This window comes from Canis lupus, chromosome 28 (assembly GCF_011100685.1).
Source record: "Canis lupus familiaris isolate Mischka breed German Shepherd chromosome 28, alternate assembly UU_Cfam_GSD_1.0, whole genome shotgun sequence".
NCBI classification, from domain to species: domain Eukaryota; kingdom Metazoa; phylum Chordata; class Mammalia; order Carnivora; family Canidae; genus Canis; species Canis lupus.
The window spans coordinates 28397834-28416533 of NC_049249.1; positions in this window are offsets into that span (position 1 = coordinate 28397834).

The window sequence follows — 18700 nt, forward strand, 5'->3', positions numbered from 1 at the left end:
GCTGTGACAGTGTGTAGTCTTGTTCTTATTCTCAATGTTCTTGTGACTTTAGTTTGATGGCAATCACAAGACCACTTCCCTTTGTGGCTCTTTCTATGTCATTGTCTTGGTCAAAGTCCCCAGACGGTGGAGCCGGGACTCTCATCTACAACTTCCATCAGCTGTGTCATATTGGGGTCCGTTTTTATGGATTAATTTTTCTCCTCATTGCAGGTTATATTTTCTGCTTCTTTGCATGCCTAATAATTTTTGGTTGGACACCAGACATTGTGAATTTTACCTTGCTGGGTGTGTGATATTTTCATATTCCTTGAAATATTCTTGAACCTTTGCTGGAACATGAATAAATTCTTTATAAACCGTTTGGTACTTTTGGGGCTTCCCTTTAAGCTTTGTTGGGTGGGAACAGAGCAGTCTTCAGTTCCAGGTTAATTTTTCTTTGGCACAGATGATACCCTTTTGAGCAGACTGCCTGATGCCCATGTATTCTGAGGTGTTCCTCTCTGGCTGGTAGGAGCACAGACAGTTCCTAACCAAGTGTGAACTCTAATGATGGTTCTGCTTATCCTTCCAGGTAGATCCCCTCCCCCACTTTCTAGAGTAGTTTTCTCATGAGTGCACACTGGTCAGTATTCAGGGGAAGACTCGAGGGGAGCAGATGCCTGAAGCTTTCTCTCTGCAGCTTTCTCCCTTCTGTGCTGCTCTCCCCCTATAGCTGCTCTCCCCTTCCACTTCTGGCCATGGTGGCTGCCCCAAATTCTTAACTGGGTCTCTCCAACTTAACTGGGTCTCTCCAAGTCAGGAAGATGGTTGGCTCTGTTTGGGTTTCCCCATCCTGCATTATGGCCTGGAAACTCTCTCCAGTGGTAAGTTGGGCCAAACCTAGGGCTCATCTTATGTATTTTCCTTCTTTTGGGGATCACTGGCTGAGCCAACCGCCTATTGCACAATGTCTGAAAAACTGTTTTTTTTTTTTCATATCTTGTCCATTTCTTGGTTATAGTGAAAGGGTAAATCCAGTCCTTACTATTTCATCGTGGTTAAAATGGAAATCTCGGAGCAAAGTTTCTCAACCTCAAACTGTCAGCTGGATCCCCTGGTCTCAGTGGCTTTCCTTATCATTGTCTCAAAAATATGCAGGGAAATAGTTTCCCTTAGTGAGGTTATAAATTAGAAAGCGTGAATTGTGCCTGAGAATTTTGAGCAGACTTTTGGTTTTAGGATGGGACCTAAAGTCCAAGGAAGATTTTCCTAGTGACAAGAATAAGGGCACTTGACGGGATGAGCACTGGGTGTTATTCTGTATGTTGGCAAATTGAACATCAATAAAAAATAAATTTATTGTTTAAAAAAAAAGAATAAGATCGTACCTCCTGTGTGGTAGCCCCAAGAGCTTCTTTAAATCACAAATATGTCACCTTCATGCTCAAAATCCTGAAATGGCTGTCCATTGCTTATATGACAAAGAACACCATTCTGATTCCCCGTCTATATCTGCAAACTCATCTCCTATGCCTACCTCCTTCCTGCCTCCAGAGATCCTGGGTTTCTTTCAGTTCTTTGACTGTCTAACTGCCTCTGGACCCACTCCCTGGCATGCTCTCATCTCAAGTCTCTGTTCATCTGTCAGGTCCCAGCTGTGATGTCATTTCCCTGGACTAATTCTCCACTGGGTGTCTCATAGTCCTCTAAACTCCCCTTGCAGCGCTTACACCAGCATAATGGCAAGAGGCCTTGTCATCGGTGGGTAATTACACCTGGAAAGGTCACCTTAGACCAAGCCCATTTTAACATGGGAGCCAGTCTTTCATGGGAAAGAGAGGAGTTTTTTTTTTAAAGATTTTATTCAGAAAGTTCAGAAAACCATAAGTAGAAATGATGAAAATAAATTTATTTTTATCTCATTTCTGCCCGATTTTAGATTCTAATTCCAACCACATACTGAAGTTTCAGAGTAAATGGAGAATGAATGAGGTGCTGATAATTTTGAAGAATGTAATTTTTATGATAAAACTGGATGATGGCAAGATATGGCTCTCCTTGTTTCATGTTTTTTTTTTTTAATCTTTACAACACAAACACAGAGAAAGCTGTTTATTGCAGCAAGAGTCCAGATTCTAGAGCTTCATGGGTTTTCCCAAGGGCTTTCCTCAGCCACTTGATGGTTCAACCATTCTATTTTGACCGTTAGTTCATCACTTCTGTCAAACCCCCTTTTCCTGCTGTTACTGTTCCTATTATTATCAGAGCCTCATCTGTCATTGGCTTGGTGTGGGGTTCAGGCAGTCCTCTCACAGACCTCATAAAATCCTACAGCTTTGGTGAAGTTTTCGATTTCTCTTTGCAATTTGTTTGTATTACAATTGCATTGTACTGTCAGATAACCCACAATGAAGAGAGGTGGATCAAAAGTGATGACAGCTCTTTGGCCCCCGATGGATGCTGATGTTATATAGGTTGTTGGAGTAGAAACTGATCTTGCAAGTGATTGGTTCACTAATGAATCTTTTTCACATTATTATGATAATTTTTGCTTCCCTATACAAACTCAAGAGCATGAGGTCCTTCTACATACAAATATTTGCATATTTATTTGTATAATGCTGTCTCCCCAGCTGGACAGCAGCTCCACCAGAGAGGGACTTCTGAGCTGCAGGTGCCCCCAACAGGCCTGGCCAAGTCAGGACTCGATAAAATGTTTGCTGAAAAAATAAACCAAAGAAGAGCCAGGAGGAAAGGCATCTTGGAGAGTGGTCTCAGCTCATCACATCATTCCATCATCAGTGAGCTGAGCTCCTTCAAGTGAGACACCTACATTTTGGTGGCAGTCACTGTTGCTGATTTGTTCAAATTCTTTCCTTGTTCTTTAGTGATGTTGATGTTAACAAGATGAATGCATCACCCTCCTTACTGCTCTGCAGGGAAACACAAAGGAATAGATGCCTGTCTCCCTGAGAGCAAGAGTTTTGGGCAGAAGGACTCTTACTCTGAACACAGTATGTGAGACGAGGTGCTGAGCAAACTCAGAAGGAGTTATGGGGGAGGGAAGTGCTGCCACTGCAGGCCTCCCCTGGGAGATATCCTGCCAGCATTCTGCTGTACTCCATTCTGGGAGGGTGGTGTCCCCATGTGCTTAGCAAGTTCTTTACCTCTAGGAGACTTATTTCCCAGGCCCAGGAAGATGTAATAAGGAACCAGCATTTTAGCCTCAGACCATCTCAAAGGAAATGCAGTGCTTCTGATGATTTTCTTCACTCTGGAAAATATCACTTGAAAGTGGCTTGTTTTGGGGATGATTTAGTCCTTAGAGAATGCCTTCTATTGAGCTTTTACCCTTAGCCACGGAAGTATTCCTGATGGCAGAGGAGAGTAGCCATAGAGAAGGACATTGCTTGATGTTTTATTGGAAAATCAATGTAAATTTTGCATTTGATTATAAATGAACTATTATAAAAAATGATATCCTCTACTGCCTCCCCCCCCCCAAAAAAAAACACCAAACAAACATAGAAAACCCTAGAAGGCAGCCCTGCAAGTAAAATCACACTCCCAGAAGATGTGACAAGTGGCTTCTATGGGCTTGTGTCCCCTCAGGCAGTAACCCAAGGGTTCACCTAGTCCTATTTGAAAAACCATGTTAATGACAATTTTTGGAAAAGTATCAGTTCCTTCCTACCATGCCCCTCCTGCAAACGTATTCCCAGATGTACCAGCAGCATCACTATTTGGGTCCTAGTGAGCACTAATACTGAATTAGAAAAATCACTCTTGGCTAATGTATGCTCTTTATCAATTCCAGCCCCAGTTCCAGGAACACAACTTTGTGAAGTGTCAGTTCTATTTAGAGGCCGTTTAGATGTTCATTACGATCTCGTTCAGTCACTCAAGAAAACAAAGAAATCATATCTGATCCTCCTGTTTCCATTTTTTTCTCTAAGTAACTTTTGAAAAAAAATTGTTGGATTAGTTTCCAGATAGTTAAAAATAAGAATTTGGGGGGCTCACCAAATTTGTAAGATTCACTGCGATTTTTCTTCCTGTTATAATCAGGGGGTGGGGGAGGTGCTTCTTCTCCCGAAGTTCTAGTCTCAGTTCTGCTCTTACATTTTCTGAAAGCCTCACAGGCCAGCAGAAACCCCTTTTGGGATTCAGATGTTGATAGTAATTTCCTTTCTTCACTTGCCAGGATCAGTCAGTTTCTTTCTGGGCAGTTTTTTCCAACTTCATATTTTAGCCTAAAATCCAGCAAGATCATAAACTGCTGAAGAAGCGTTTTCTGTTTATGCTCACACATGAGGTAACCCATCTCAGAATCTCTTACCCTGAGGCAAGAAAACACCAGAGACTCAGCTATGCCTCAGTTTAGTTCATAGAATTTTACTGCATCTGTGAGTAGTTGCTACGAACATTTAGATTCACAGAATGGGGGGATCGCAGAATTACAGAACCAGAAGGGGCCTTTTTTTCTTTTTTTTTTTTTTAATAATAAATTTATTTTTTATTGGTGTTCAATTTGCCAACATACAGAATAACACCCAGTGCTCATCCCGTCAAGTGCCCCCCTCAGTGCCCGTCCTTTAATGCTCATTTTAATCTGATCATTAGTTGACTCTTCATTTTGTAGTGCCAGAAAGATTCAGTGACTTGCCAAAGGTCATACGGAAGCGAGGTCCCTGACTCCTGACTCATTCTGGGATGCCACAATGTAGAGTTAACTTTTGCTTCCTATTCAACTACCCCAAACTTAAGTGGCTTAAAGCAACCACTTATTTAGGTATTGATTCTGCCGGTCAGCAGGTTAGCCTGGGCTCAGCTGGGTGGTTCTTCTGCACTGTGCTGGGCATAGCTGACCTTTGCTGGGTAGTCAGCTGGCATGTCCATTGGGGCTGGCTGGTTTATAATGGCCTCACCTTCAATGGCTGGGATGACTGAGACTTCTCGCCACATGGCAATCAGGAAGTTCCTAGGGCAGGAAGGGGGAGATCCCTTGATGTTATCATTGCTAATATCCATTGATCAAAGTAAGCTATAAGACTGAGCCCAGGTAAAGGGGGTGAAAAGAGAGAATAATTTGTGGCCACTTTGAAACTTGCCACATGTGGTGATTTCCACTTTTGAATGACAAGATATCCTCCAGGCCATCTTTTCAAGAGTCTCACTTTTAGTTACCTTGTATGAAAATTCTGACATGCAATCTTTGTAAATTAAATCATGGGCTAGCCTCTTAAAATCCAATTATTTTATTTCATCTAATGCTGGAGATTGCAATTTATTTCATATTATTTCCCTCTTGGAATAAAATTTTGGGTGAACATATGGGAGTATTTTTAAAAAGCCATTTCTAGTCTTCAGTTTATGATGGAAACTTTTCAATTTTCCAAATGTTACAAAGAAACCCAAAGTTATCTGTGGATCTACCTCATTATTTCCTGCATAGCTCCAAGGGGCAACAATAGTTTCATCCTTCATATTTTGGGGGCCATTATGGGTTTGCACATGAATCCCATCCTTCTGGCATTTCAGACCACACTGACTCTCTTGGCATTCCTGTGAAGTGTCAGACATGAGTTACACGCTCCATTTGACAGATTGAGTAACTGAGGCTCAGGTAGATTTTCACTACTCCCAGGATTCCCACAGGCTCCCTAAGTGTGAACACTTGTGTCTGTTTCTTCTTCCTTCAAGTCTATTCTTACATCTTGAGAGGGTCCATGGAGAACCATGCAGACAGCCCTTACGTCTGCTCTATGACCTCTCCGTTCCTGAGGAACATCAAGATGCTGTCACTCTGGGCAAAAGGTCCCATGTTTCCTTCACTGAGAAGAGCCAGGCATGAGGTGTGAGTGCTGAAATCCTCTCCTCCTCTTGAAATGTCTGGGTATATCTGAGTGTTGCCCCCCACCCCATCTCATCATCCTCTGGTGGGGGGTCTTCTCCTCCACCTCCTTCTCTTCTAGGTTTTCTTCTTCACCCAGGATCCTGATTCCATCCTACTCAGGGGGTTCAGGGAGCATTCTCTGGTGCAGGTGACATCCCTGAAGGATGACTATGGTCAGCTCAGAGAAAGGCATTGGCAATAGCACAAAGCATTTTCTCATCAAGAGGAAATGGTGGTGACCAATGTGAGAACCATATGTGAGATTTTATGACTGAAGGATAGTGTGTGTGTGTGTGTGTGTGTGTGTTATGGGCAGGAAGAAGGGAAAAGATGGACCCTTCTTTAATTGGGCCCACCACAACCTGATCCCACTTCAAGGGGAAAAAAATCACTAGCTGGTGGGAACAAGTCTTAAAAAGACTTGCTAGAGTCCAAAGTCAGTGGTTGCCTGGTGCTTCCTCCAGCTGGAGCAGAGGAGTGCGTATGTCCTCAGGCTCCTGAAAAGCCTGGAGTGGTTCCATAAGGGCCCTTTGCGGGATTGTTGAAGGCAGGTTGTGAGGACGCCACCTCCACACCAATCGCACCTCCTCTCTCCTATCTGAGAGCCTGGAAAAGCTGTGCTTCCTCGGTGGGACTGCTGTGCTTCTGCTGGGTTGGTTTGTTTGAATGTGGCAGATACCACACATGGTCAGGCTGCAAGTGATTGCAGGTCTTTTATCCCTCTGGCTGCTAGGAAGCTCAGGGATGACTATTTTCCTAAAAGTTAAAAATCACTTTGTTGATTTTTATAAGCATCAATGAAAACTTATTCTATAAATATACGATTTTATAAATCTAGTAATAACTTTAAAATTTTGACAATGTAGCCCTGTATGCAAAAGAATGTTTCGAAATCACTCCAAATAGTACCATGAGGTGAAATATATTCTAAATACCTTATGTTGGTGTGTATGTACTTATCTCTATATGTAAGTAACTGTGAATGGACTTTCATACATCTATTTATTTACTTACTTACTCATCTATCTACTTAGATGTAGGGAAAAGGGATCATACAAATTATGTGTTTTATTTTAAACATGTCTTAAAGTTGTTTCTGCTTGGGTTTAAAAGAAGAAAATGAGGGGCACCTACATGGTTCAGTGGTTGAGCATCTGCCGTCAGTTCAGGTCGTGATCCCAGGGTCCTGGGATCGAGTCCCACGTCGGGCTCCCTGCATGGAGCCTGCTTCTCCCTCTGCCTGTGTCTCCGCCTCTCTCTGTGTGTCTCTCATGAATAAATAAATGAAATCTTAAAAAAAAAAAAAACAGAGAGAAGAAAATAAAGCTAAAGAGAACTGGGAAGTATTGTTGAAATAAAAGTGCTTTTACCCCAAGAGATGTTCTCTAAAGGATCTCTCTAAGGTTAAGAATAGAGATTATGGGCGGAAAGGCCCATTGGATTTGGAGTAATTATGTTTTTCATCTAACCATGTGTTTCAACTTAGACACTATTAGTTACTTCCCTGCCATGGAGGATGAGGGCGTTAGCACTCCCTTCCCCTATTACTTGATTTTTGTTAGTTTTATCATTATTACCCTTTATGGATATATTTCATTGCACACAATTCTGTAGTATTAAGTCTATGTTTAAATGGGTTCTATTGTCATCATCAGCCCTTTCCCTATACCTTCTCCATCGCTCAATTCTTGATTTTGATTTTTCTCTCTCTCTCTTGTTTAAAAGATATTATTTATTTATTTACTCATGAGAGACACAGAGAGAGGTAGAGACATAGAGGGAGAAACAGGCTCCCTGTGGGGAGCCCAACACAGGGCTCGATCCCAGGACCCCAGGATCACGACCTGAGCCAAAGGCAGATGCTCAACCACTGAGCCACCCAGGCGCCCCTGATTTATTTCTTAATTAGCTTGGTTTTATAGTCAAGTCATTTTGTCAAGAAGACCTTGTAGTCCCTGAATTTTTTAAATGCCTTTTAATTCTGTGGATATCTGAGGATGTCTGTCTGTTGTCTTTATGCCTGACCGGTGCCTTGCCTGGATAGTGTGGTGATTTTGAATGTCACCCTGGACAGCCCGAGAGCAGCCTGACCCTCTCCTCCTCGATGGCCATTTGCTGTTTATACCTGGATTCTCGAGGAATTATTACTTCTTTATTGAAGTTAAATTACTTAATCAGGACATATCATGGTGTTGAACACTCTGAATGCATTTTTTCTTTTCTTTTTTTTTTTCTGGAACATTATGTATTTGTGGATTCTGATCTTCCTGTATTTCAGACAGTGCTGGATTATATCATTCAATACTTTTCCATTCGGTACTTTTTCCATTCCATTTCTTGATTTCTATTATGGACACTAATTACTCTCGTGTTGGATTCTCTTTGCTCTATTTCTTTGTCTTTTTCATCTCTGTTCTTTGTAATTATCTAGTCTTTTCCTCTTTGCCAATAATTTGATGTTCATATCTGTGCTGTTCTTGCTGATTTTAATTAAGTTATTTACTTTTAAGTATTGCTTTGGTCCACAATTTATTTCCTTTGGTTTGCGAACTCCATTTTCCTCTCATTGTCATTTTGTCAGATGCTTCATTATTTTATTATGAAACTTTGAAAGATACAGAAAAGTTGAAGGAATTAGAGTGAACACTCATCTACCCATTACCCAGATTCTATAATTAAAAGACTCCTCTGCTTGCCTCGTGATACACCTATTGATCAGTTCACCCCTCAGTACATCAATCTATCATATTTTTTGTTTTGTTTCAAAAGCAAGTATTGGGGGCACCTGGGCGGCTCAGTGGTTAAGCATCTGCCTTTGGCTCAGGTCCTGATCCCGGGGTCCTGGGATCGAGTCCCACATCAGGTTCCCCGCAGGAAGCCTACTTCTCCTTCTGCCTATGTCTCTGCCTCTCTCTCTGTGTCTCTTATGAATAAATAAATAAAATCCTAAAAATAAAACATAAAACAACAAAAGCAAGTGTTGACATTGGCATAGGTCCCTCCACTTCAGCATGAATATCATTAAGTAGAGTTTAATATTTGTTTACAGTTACTTATTTTTTTCTTTGAGGTAAAAGTTGTATACAGCAAAATGCATAAATTTTAGGCATTCACCATTGAATGGAGCTTTTCCCAAAAATTTATTGTGGAAAGGTTCTAACTGTACAGCAAATTTGAAAGACTTTTATAGCAAGTGACTGTATATATACCACCTGTATGTTTTCATGGACAGTGAATTGTACTTGCTTTATCACAGATGTAACATACTTCTTCTGACGTAAAATTAATTTGCAATGAAATGTACAGATTTAAATGGACTTTTGATGAATTTTAACAAGTACTCCAAACTGTGCATCAAAATATAGAATATTACTTCAGAAAATTTCCTCCTGCCCATTCTCAGCCAGTCTCCACCCAGTTACCCTGAGGTAACCACTATAATTTTTCTACATAGACTAGCTTTGCTTACTCTAGAACGCCCTACAAGCAGAATCATACGTCAGCATGCATTCTTTTCTGTAAGACGTCTTTCCCGCAGCGCACTGTTCTTGAGGTCCATCGTTAGTGTCTCACGTTCATGTTTTATTGTGTGGTTAGTTGGTTTGCATCCTCTGGCTGTGCCCTGGTTTACCCACTCATTCTCTTATTCATAGATACCTGGGATGTTTCCAGATTCGACTATTATGAATAAAGCTGTTAGGAATGTTCTCGTGCCAGTCTTCTTGTAAACATTTGCTTTCATTTCTCCTGGGTAAATGTCTGGATTGGCACTGTTGAGTCGTAGAGCAGGTGTCTGCTTGGTTTATGTTGCTGGAACTTTTCTCCTATCTTTGTATTACCTTACACTACCACCAGCAGTGTCAGAAGTTTCCAGTTGTTCCATATCCTCGGCTACATTTGGTTGTTGGAGTTTTTAATTTTTGCCCTTCTGCTGGGTGTGGTGATCATTTTAAGCTATTTATCTGTCTACCTACTTATCTATTTATTTATTTTTAAGTAGGCTCCATACCCAGCGTGGAGCCCAATGTGGGGCCCGAATCCACAAACCTGAGAGCAAGACCTGAGCTGAGATCAAGTTGGTTGCTGAACCGACTCAGCTACCTGAGTGCCCCCATTTTAGACTCTTTTAAACAAAATTGAATTCAAGCTCCTAATGCATTTTGTTTTTAGCTAGTGCACTTGCAAAGAATTTTCTTTTGTTGTTTTGTTAACGTTTTTTTTTTTCCCACGGCACGTTCATGCATTTCTTGTTTTGTTTGCTGTGTATCTTCTTCCCTTTGAGAAGAATGCATGTCAACTGCACATCCCTTGTTGCTTACTTATTATACCAGTTCTTTTCATTTCACTCATACTTGAGCAGCTTTCTCCAGACATTTGTTTTGATCTAATGGAGTATGGTTGCCTTTGACTATGACTTTCCTGCCATCACACTTGAGGACGGCTTGATTTTCCCTCCCCTTGGCTACATTATTTTTTTAAGTCATGCTATGTCAGTAATGAGTTTTGATACAGTAAATGATACAATATGATACAGTGGGATCTGCACAATATGATACAGTAAAATCCATCCTTTTGAGGGATACAGTTCTATGAATTTTGGCAAATGTAGACAGTGTATAGCTGCCACCATAACCACGATAATATGCCATTTCCCTCATCTCACCAGGTTCTATCATCCCCCTGTAGTCAGTCCTCTCTCCTTATCCTCAATCCCTGGCAACCACTGGTCTGTTTCCTGTGCTTATAGTTTTGTCACTTTTAGAATGTTCTACAAATAGAACCATACACTGTGCAACCTTTTGGGTATGACCGTTGTCCCTTAGCACAATGCTTTTGAGATTCATCTGTGTTTCTTGCATGAATCAATAGTTTATACTGATGACTGCTTTATTATTATTTATTTATTGCTCAACTTTTTATTGAGCATTATTCCATTCTGTGGATGTAACCACAATTTGTTTATTGCTTCAGCAATTAATTAACATTTGAGTTATTTCCAATCTTGGATGATTATCCCAGCTTCTATAAATATTTGCATACAGATTTTTTTTGTGGGTTGTTTCTATCCTTTGCTATATTTTGAAGAATGGTGTTTCATATCATAGTTATATCTTTTTGTCTTGAAGAGCTCCAATAAAGAGATGTGTGCGAGAGATTCCTCTTTCTGAAATTTCACTAAATACCCTCTCTTGGGCTCAGCACACCCAGTTGGGGGATATATGCCATTTCCATGGAAGTTCCCTTGGCTTTGGATCATTTCCCCTCATGACCATAGCATCCTGGCACCCTCACTTTTGTCAATGACAGTCAGGGCCCTGATCATAACCCCATTTTCCCCTCTTTTTTTTTTTCCAGTAGCATCTTCTACTCTCCCCCCAGTCAGTGGAGGGAAAGCTGTGAGTCCTCATCCACGCTTCACTCCTGATCTGCCAGTATGAGGGAGAACTGTTGAGATTTTTTTTTGGCCCCTATATTAGTCAGGGTTCTCCAGAGAAACAGAACTAATAGGAGACTTATATCTATGTTTATTATAGGGTATTGCTCATGTGATGATGGAGGCTGGGAAGTGCTATGGTGTTTCTCCTGCAAGCTAGAGGCCCAGAAAGGCTGGCTGTGCCATTCTAAGGAAAGGTTAGAACATGGAATGAGAACCAGAGAGCTGATGATGTAGATGCCAGTCTGGTTTGAAGGCCTGAGCAATAGGAGCCCTGAGGATAAATCAGTGTTCCAGCTCCATGGGCAGAGAGAGAGAATCTCCCTTCTACTGTCTTTTTTCCTATTTAGGCTCTGAAAGGATGGGATGATTCCTATCCAAGCTGAGGAGGGCAATCCACTTTCCTCAGTGTATCTATTCAAATGCTAACCTCTTCTGAATGAGCCTCACAGACACACCCAGGAATAATGTTTAATCAGATACTTGGACATCCCATGATCCAGTCAGGTTGACACATAAAATTAACTATCACTGCCTCCCCCTCGCCCATGTTTTCTGGGGGTGTAGAGAGTGAGGCTGGACATCTTGCTGCACTGAATCATTTTACTGTCCTCCATAACTTTTTGTTTCCTTTCTTGGCTGACACTTTTGAAGTTTCAAGCTTTGGGCTGAGCCTCTTCCCTTGATCACTGTGTGTGTGTGTGTGTGTGTATATATATATATATATTTTAAATCAATTTATTCAGCTATTAGGGGAGGATGGTTCCATATGCTTCTATGAGCTATCCTAACTCAAAAATCTCTGTTTACCATTAATAATCACACAGATCTTTTTGACTTGTGTTTCCATGTTCTAACCTTTCCTTTGGCCTCATCCTACTATTCAAATCTGATTTTCTTCCTGGTGAGTTTCTGTTTTAAGATTTTATTGTGCTATGTGTATGTTTACAAATTGTCTCAAATGCTTTTTGGAATGTAGTTGGATATAAATAAGTCTAACAGATTGAGCAAATATCAGAATCAGTCAAGAGTGACCTAAAACCTGCAGAGCCTGGCAACTGTTAGCAGATCAGTGTTTTGGATCTAGTGATGAGTTCACTATACTTAACAGTAGTACTCTTCAGGAAGCAGTTCCATGTTATGACAGCCAAGACAGTGTTGAGCAAGAGTCACAAATGTAAATGCCTTCGGGGCCAGGCAGGTCCAACTAGTTAGCGAAACAGGCTAGTAGAAGACAATAGGGAGTGGTGGGGACTGTAGCAAACCAGGGAGCATCTGGCCTGGCTAATGATGGCTGCTTCTCAACTTCCATGGATAGGCAAGCATAAGGGCTAATCTTGCCAGAACTTTTAGATATAAGGCAACTGGCTAGGCATTAGTTTTGAATACCAATCTAGCTCCTTTTGCCATGAAATCCTTCCTTCAGACAAAATCTTAGATGAAAATCAAGTACCTATGAGAGTAAATGTGGGGCAGCTTAGCTCAGTTCAGCAGCCTGAAGCAGTGAACTTTTGAGGCCTCTCCTCAAAGACCTCATGGCTCTGGGAATAATCTGGTAACCTTCAGGCTAGATCGTGGGGGAAGGTCCTTCCTGCCTGTTCTGATCTTGTCTTGGCCTCCCAGCCCTGGACCTGGGTGACTTTGCACATTATATATTGACCCTGAACTAACTTTACAGCATATGTGTGCTTTGTAAATGTGGAAATTATTTTCAAAGAGTGTTTTTTTGTCTAATGGACAGAATGCTGAGTGTGTGCGTGTGTGTGTGTGTGTGTGTGTGTGTGTGTGGCAGCACATGTTTTCTGGGCACTTATAGTTCCATGATGGCCAAGTTGATCTTAAAGAGAATGTCTACATTTAGTGATAATTCTAGAAAAGTCAGCAAACTACTGCCTGTGTACCAAATTCAGTTTGTAGCCTGCGTTTGTACGTGATGCAAGCTAAGAATGGTTTTCACATTTTTAAAAGGTTGCAAAAAAAAAATAAGTAAAAGAATATGTGACGGACACCCTATGTGGTCTACAAAGTCTAAAATATTTCTATCTGGCCCTTTACTGAAAAAGTTTGCAGAGCCCTGTTCTGGAATATCTCTTATGTTTTTATTTAGTCTGAACCAACCAGTCCCAAGCCTTTATTTATTTTTTTTAAGAGTTAAATAATTTTCCTTTATTTTTTATTTTTTGTATATTTTTTTGTTGGAGTTCGATATGCCAACATATGGCATAATACCCAGTGCTCATCCCGTCCAGTCCTAAGCCTTTAAATATACATTGTCTATAGAAGCTGTGTGTGTCCATGCTCCTTTTTCTCTGCCCTGAGAAGCGTGTTGCTGTTGATTTGCTCACTGCCTCTCCTACTGACCAGAGTGATCCTCCTCAGTGCAGATAAAGGTAAACCAGGGCTTGCCCAGCCTCATGAACAGGGGTTACGCCCCTGCAAAGCCTATGGCCAAGTTGAATGGCTCGCATGTCTCTCTCCAGGCCTGGCCCCCTAAGAGCTGGATTTCCCGAATATCTGAAGCTGCCACAGCCATGTTGGGGAACCTGCTGGCTTCCAGCTGCCCGAGTGGTGGCCATATGATCCGCTTGCATGAGCAGTTCCCCAGAGCAGTGAATGCTTGGCCTAACTTTTGAGCTCAGACAGTCCAATCCTCTCCGAGCTCACATGGGTCCCACTGATGTTCTTTGGGGGTAAGCCAGGGGCTTCTGGTGCTGCGGGGGTCCCACTGATGTTGTTATCACTTCTGAGGCTCTGGGAGGTGCTCTTGGAAGCCCTCCCAGCCGGCCGTCCAGCCTCTGGTCCCCCACGTGTGCCTCTCAGTTGCAGGCCTCAGATGTTGCTCATGGTGTCTGGAGGGCACAGCCGCCTCCCCAACTCTAGAGGAAGCCATTCACATCCCAGCTCGTGGCTCCAACTAATGCCCCGCCCCCCCCCCCCCCCCCCCGGGTTCCAGTGGGTAAAATTCTGCTCCAGTCAGCTGAGAAGGAGAGCACTGCACTGAGAGTCAGCACATCCCTATCCAAACCTGGCTTCGGCCCCAACTCCCGCTGGGATCTTGGAAAGTCACATTCCTCCTGGGGGGCTCCGTTTCCCCATTTGGAAAAGATGAAGGGTGAGGAAGAGCTCTGCTTTTCATACTGGGGTTCTCAGACCAGTGGACAAGATCCTTAAGAGCTCTTTGGAAACATTCTATTTTTATTGTACTTATAAGTCAACATAAAGGATGTAAGAGTTTTCCGGCTCATCTGGCTGGCTGCCTCATACCTGGGTAGGGCCAGGAGAGTTTAGTGCTCGAGTTTTAACCGTGTTAGGAGGATGTTGGGTCAATCAGGACTACACACTTGAATTCTCATGGGCTAATGAGAGAAAGAGCGGATGTGGCTAAGTATCTGTATCCACCGAAGGGCCGTGATGTCAAGGCTTTTCTGTGTGAATGAAAGTTTGTGCAATAGTGAGGAGAGAAAGCCGAGCGGGAAGATTGAGTCATCGCACGGCACTCCCAATAGCAGCCTGGCCAAGAGCACGCACATCTGCCTCCTAGGAGCCCATCCTGCCGTGAGCAGAGCCTCTTCAGCAGAAACATCAGCAGCTGCATTATTTTAATGCAGTTCGTTATCATTTTACCATTTTTGTCATTTTGTTGGCATTTATTCTAAGAATGTTTTTTGGTTTTCTAGTTGTCCAAAAGCTAGAAGCCTAAGATGCTATTCCTAACTCTGTGTGTGTGTGTGTGTGTGTGTGTGTGTGTGTGTGTATGTGTGTATTTAAGTAATACTATAATCAAAATAACTTCAATTCAAGTTGGGGCCCAGGGGATATTTTTTCCCTCTCAAAGTGATGTACACTTGACCGAAGAATCAAGGGTCTAGCGCAGGGATGGCAAACTGTCAGTGAAGGACCAGGGGTCAACAGGATTTGCGGGCCATATTATCTTTGTTGTCAGGACTCAGCTTTGAAACGGTAGTGTGCAAGAGGCCACAGAGAAGAAGTACATGATGGGGCATGGCTGTCTTCCAATAAAACTTTATTTACAAAAACAAGCAGTGGGCCGGATTCAGCCATCAGGACATGGTTTGCTGACGCTGGTGTACATGATGGTCAAGGCGCCCTCCTGCTCAGATACTTGGGAAAGTTGTCTTATTGAGGAGACAGGTTTTCCCCTCGGGTTTCTCAAATGAAACCTGATTTCTGCTGCATAAACTCCCTGATGCTCCCTGGTGCTCAAAGGTGATCGGCTGACCGCTATGGTGAGGAGGCAGGGTCCTTCCTCCACACCCAGAAGGCTCCTTGCTTTGGCCCTGGGTCCCTGCTTCAAGGCAGGCCCTCGGCTCAGCTGAGACTTTATGTGTCTCCCCTGGTGGCCGCCTCTGCACCTTTGTCAAGGGATCATCCTTTTCCCCTGGCGCATCCACCTTGCCAACATTTGGATGCTGTTATCGAATAATCCTGCAGCCAGCCTTAGGAAGCTGGGCCCTTTTATCTTTCTCTATAAATCACCCTCTCCCTTCACTTAATCCTGCCTGGCCCGCTCCTCTGAACTCCCTCCAACCTGTCTCTGGTGAGCTGGTTCTGAGCACTGCGGGCTGCAGGCAGCCAGGTGCGGCCTTGCTGAGGTTTGGGGAAAAGGGAGGGTCCCTCTCCCGTCTGCCAGGGATGGGGCTTTGCCTGCAAATTTCCACACCTTTTCTCTGCTCTTCCTGAATGGGGCCCAAGTAGGTTGTTTATTCAACATCCAATCAATATTTATTTATTGAGAGGTGCCTCTGTGACTCAATAGGTCAAATATCCAAAGTCATGATCTTGGGGGCCAGGGATCAGTCTTGGGATCCAGCCCCATGTCAGGTTCCTCACTCAGTGGGGTATCTGCTTCTCCCTCTCCTTCTGCCCCTCGCCCCACTCATGCTCACTCTCTCTCCCTCAAACGAATATATAAGATCTTTAAAAAATTTATTTATTGTACTCCCCACTAAGTGGCAAGTGTGTGCCAGGCACTGAGAACACAGCAGTGAAGATGATGGAGGCGCTATGCCATCTCGGGGCTAACATGAAATGGATGAACAAGTGCACCAAATATTTATATATTTTCAAAGTACTGTGGAAGAGACCGGTAAGAGTGGAGATGGACAACAGGGAGGGGTAGAGAGTACAGGGACATATGCTCAGGCAGAGGGTTGAGAAGACTCTTCAAGGAGGGAGTATGCAGAAGGTCTCCAAATAGATTGGGAGAAAATCAGAGCCAAAATTGAGATGGAAATTACTAAAGAACGAGAGTGCTCATCAAGCAGCCAGTCTAGCAAGAAGGGGAACAAATGTTTATTGGCTTCTCTAAAAGCCGGACCGGAGATGGGTCTTCTCTCCCGATCAGGTTGCCCCATCCCACAGCCCCACCAACATGAGGTAGTCCCACTCAGAGGTCCCTGGGGAGCCACCCCGACTGGGCAGACACTGGAGATAGGGAGGAAAAAATTTCAGGAGAAGCAATGCTATACAAGGTTTTGTATGTTTGACAGCAGGTATGGGTAAGGGGGTTCCTGGGCAGGGCTGGAGCCCCGCATTCCACGTGGCCACGTCAAGAGACCCGCACTGGCGCTGGTGGTCAAGGGCAACCAGCCAGGCGACATCAGCCGGAATGCACTGATTTCGAGGCTTTGTGTTCATTTCGCCCTTGGCCCCTTCTCAATAGGCTTCCCGATATCCTTCCCCCGCAGCTTCAAGCCGATGGCTCTCTCGATTTTACCCAGAACCTGGTTATTAGGAATGGCCCATCCGCTCTCATAGTCCGCGATGACCTGCAGCTTTTCATTGATTTTCATTGCCAAGTCCTTCTGGGTCAGCCCCTTGCTCTGCCGACCCTGCTGGATCACCTTGCCCACCTCCAGAGTCACACCATCCATGCCCAGGCCTCAAAGATCAGCTGGAGCCAACTGTGAGCATAGTGGAGGGAAGAAAATCCCATACAGACGAATAGCATGTGCAAAGGTCCTGCGGTAGGGAGAGAGCTTTTGGGCTTGATTATGTGAGGAGCAGAAAGGAGAGTGTTTGTTCAGAGACTACTGTCTAGGAGTTTTTAGGGCTGTTGGGAAGAGGGGCTCAGTAGTGGCCTGGGTGGTGCAGGGAAGCATATGCACAGGCAGATGTGAAAAGCATGTGAATACTATTCACATAATAGCCTAATAATCACATACTGAGCTAATGACCATCATTATAATAGCTTCTACTTAATGACAGAGACCATATGCTCGACGCTTTATTAAATTTATTGCATTTAATATTTAGGGCAACCCTTAGAAGGAGTTATTCTGTCTCCTGCATTTTATAGATAAGGAAACTGAGGCTCAGAGAGGTCAAGTATTTGCACAATGTCACACAGCTAGTAAGTGCGGGAGCTGGGATTCTAATCCACAGCAGCTAGACTCAAAGCTCCTGTTTTATTATCACTTTGATTCAAATTTTTTTTCTATTACATTTGGAAATAGATAAAGCCTCCTGCTCATTCATCCACACCCTATGCAAGCTGCAGGCAATACAGAGCTTTAAAAACACAATATTAAAAAAAAATAAAAACACAATATTTGCTCTTGAAAGCTCATGGTTTAATAGAGGAGACGGGTGAAGAGGCAACTGCAGGACAGCGTACTGGGTGTGATGCTGGTGTCAGCACAAGAAGCCGTGCACAGAGGGGGTTGCCAGGTCAAGGAAGGCTTTCTAAAGCTGAGTCTTGAAGGGACATAGTGGGAGCTGGAAAGGTAATTCGAGGCAGAGGGAACAGCAAGTACAAAGGCTCAGAGGTAGAGAAGCATCTGGTGTGTTCAGCTGTGCTCTTTATGTCATCGGGCCTGGCTGGGGCCCTGGGCGTGGGGAGAGTGATGAGAGTACTTTTGGGGAGTTTGGTTGGGTGCCCTAGGTTGGGAAGGCCATGTTCTCATGCCACGTTTATCCTGCTCCTGACAGTATTTGGTGGGGGAGGCTGGAGTCAGATGGCCGGGTTCATCCCCAGCTCGGCTCTCCACTCCTGTGTGGCCCCTGTGCCTTGGTTTTCTCATCTGCAAAACAGGGATAGTGATAGTGCTTCCTCAACAGAGCTGCTGGGTGGCCCCAGTGAGCTAATTTGAGGCAAAGCACTTGGGACGAGCTGGATGTAGAGTAAGCCCTGGAAAGCATTAGCTCTCGTTGCTGTCCTGATCTCCAGGGGTTGGGGTTATAAGGGTGCCCACCGCACAGCTCTGTGCATGCTGGCCTAGGGGTGGCCTCGCCAGGGGCTGGAAGGCCAATGAGGGGCTTTGGCACCATACTGGGGTGCAGACAAGAGCCCAGGCCAAGCTAGGGCCAGGCATGATGAGGAGGGGACTACTCAGGAGATGAGCAAGAGGCCGAGGGGACACTGCCAG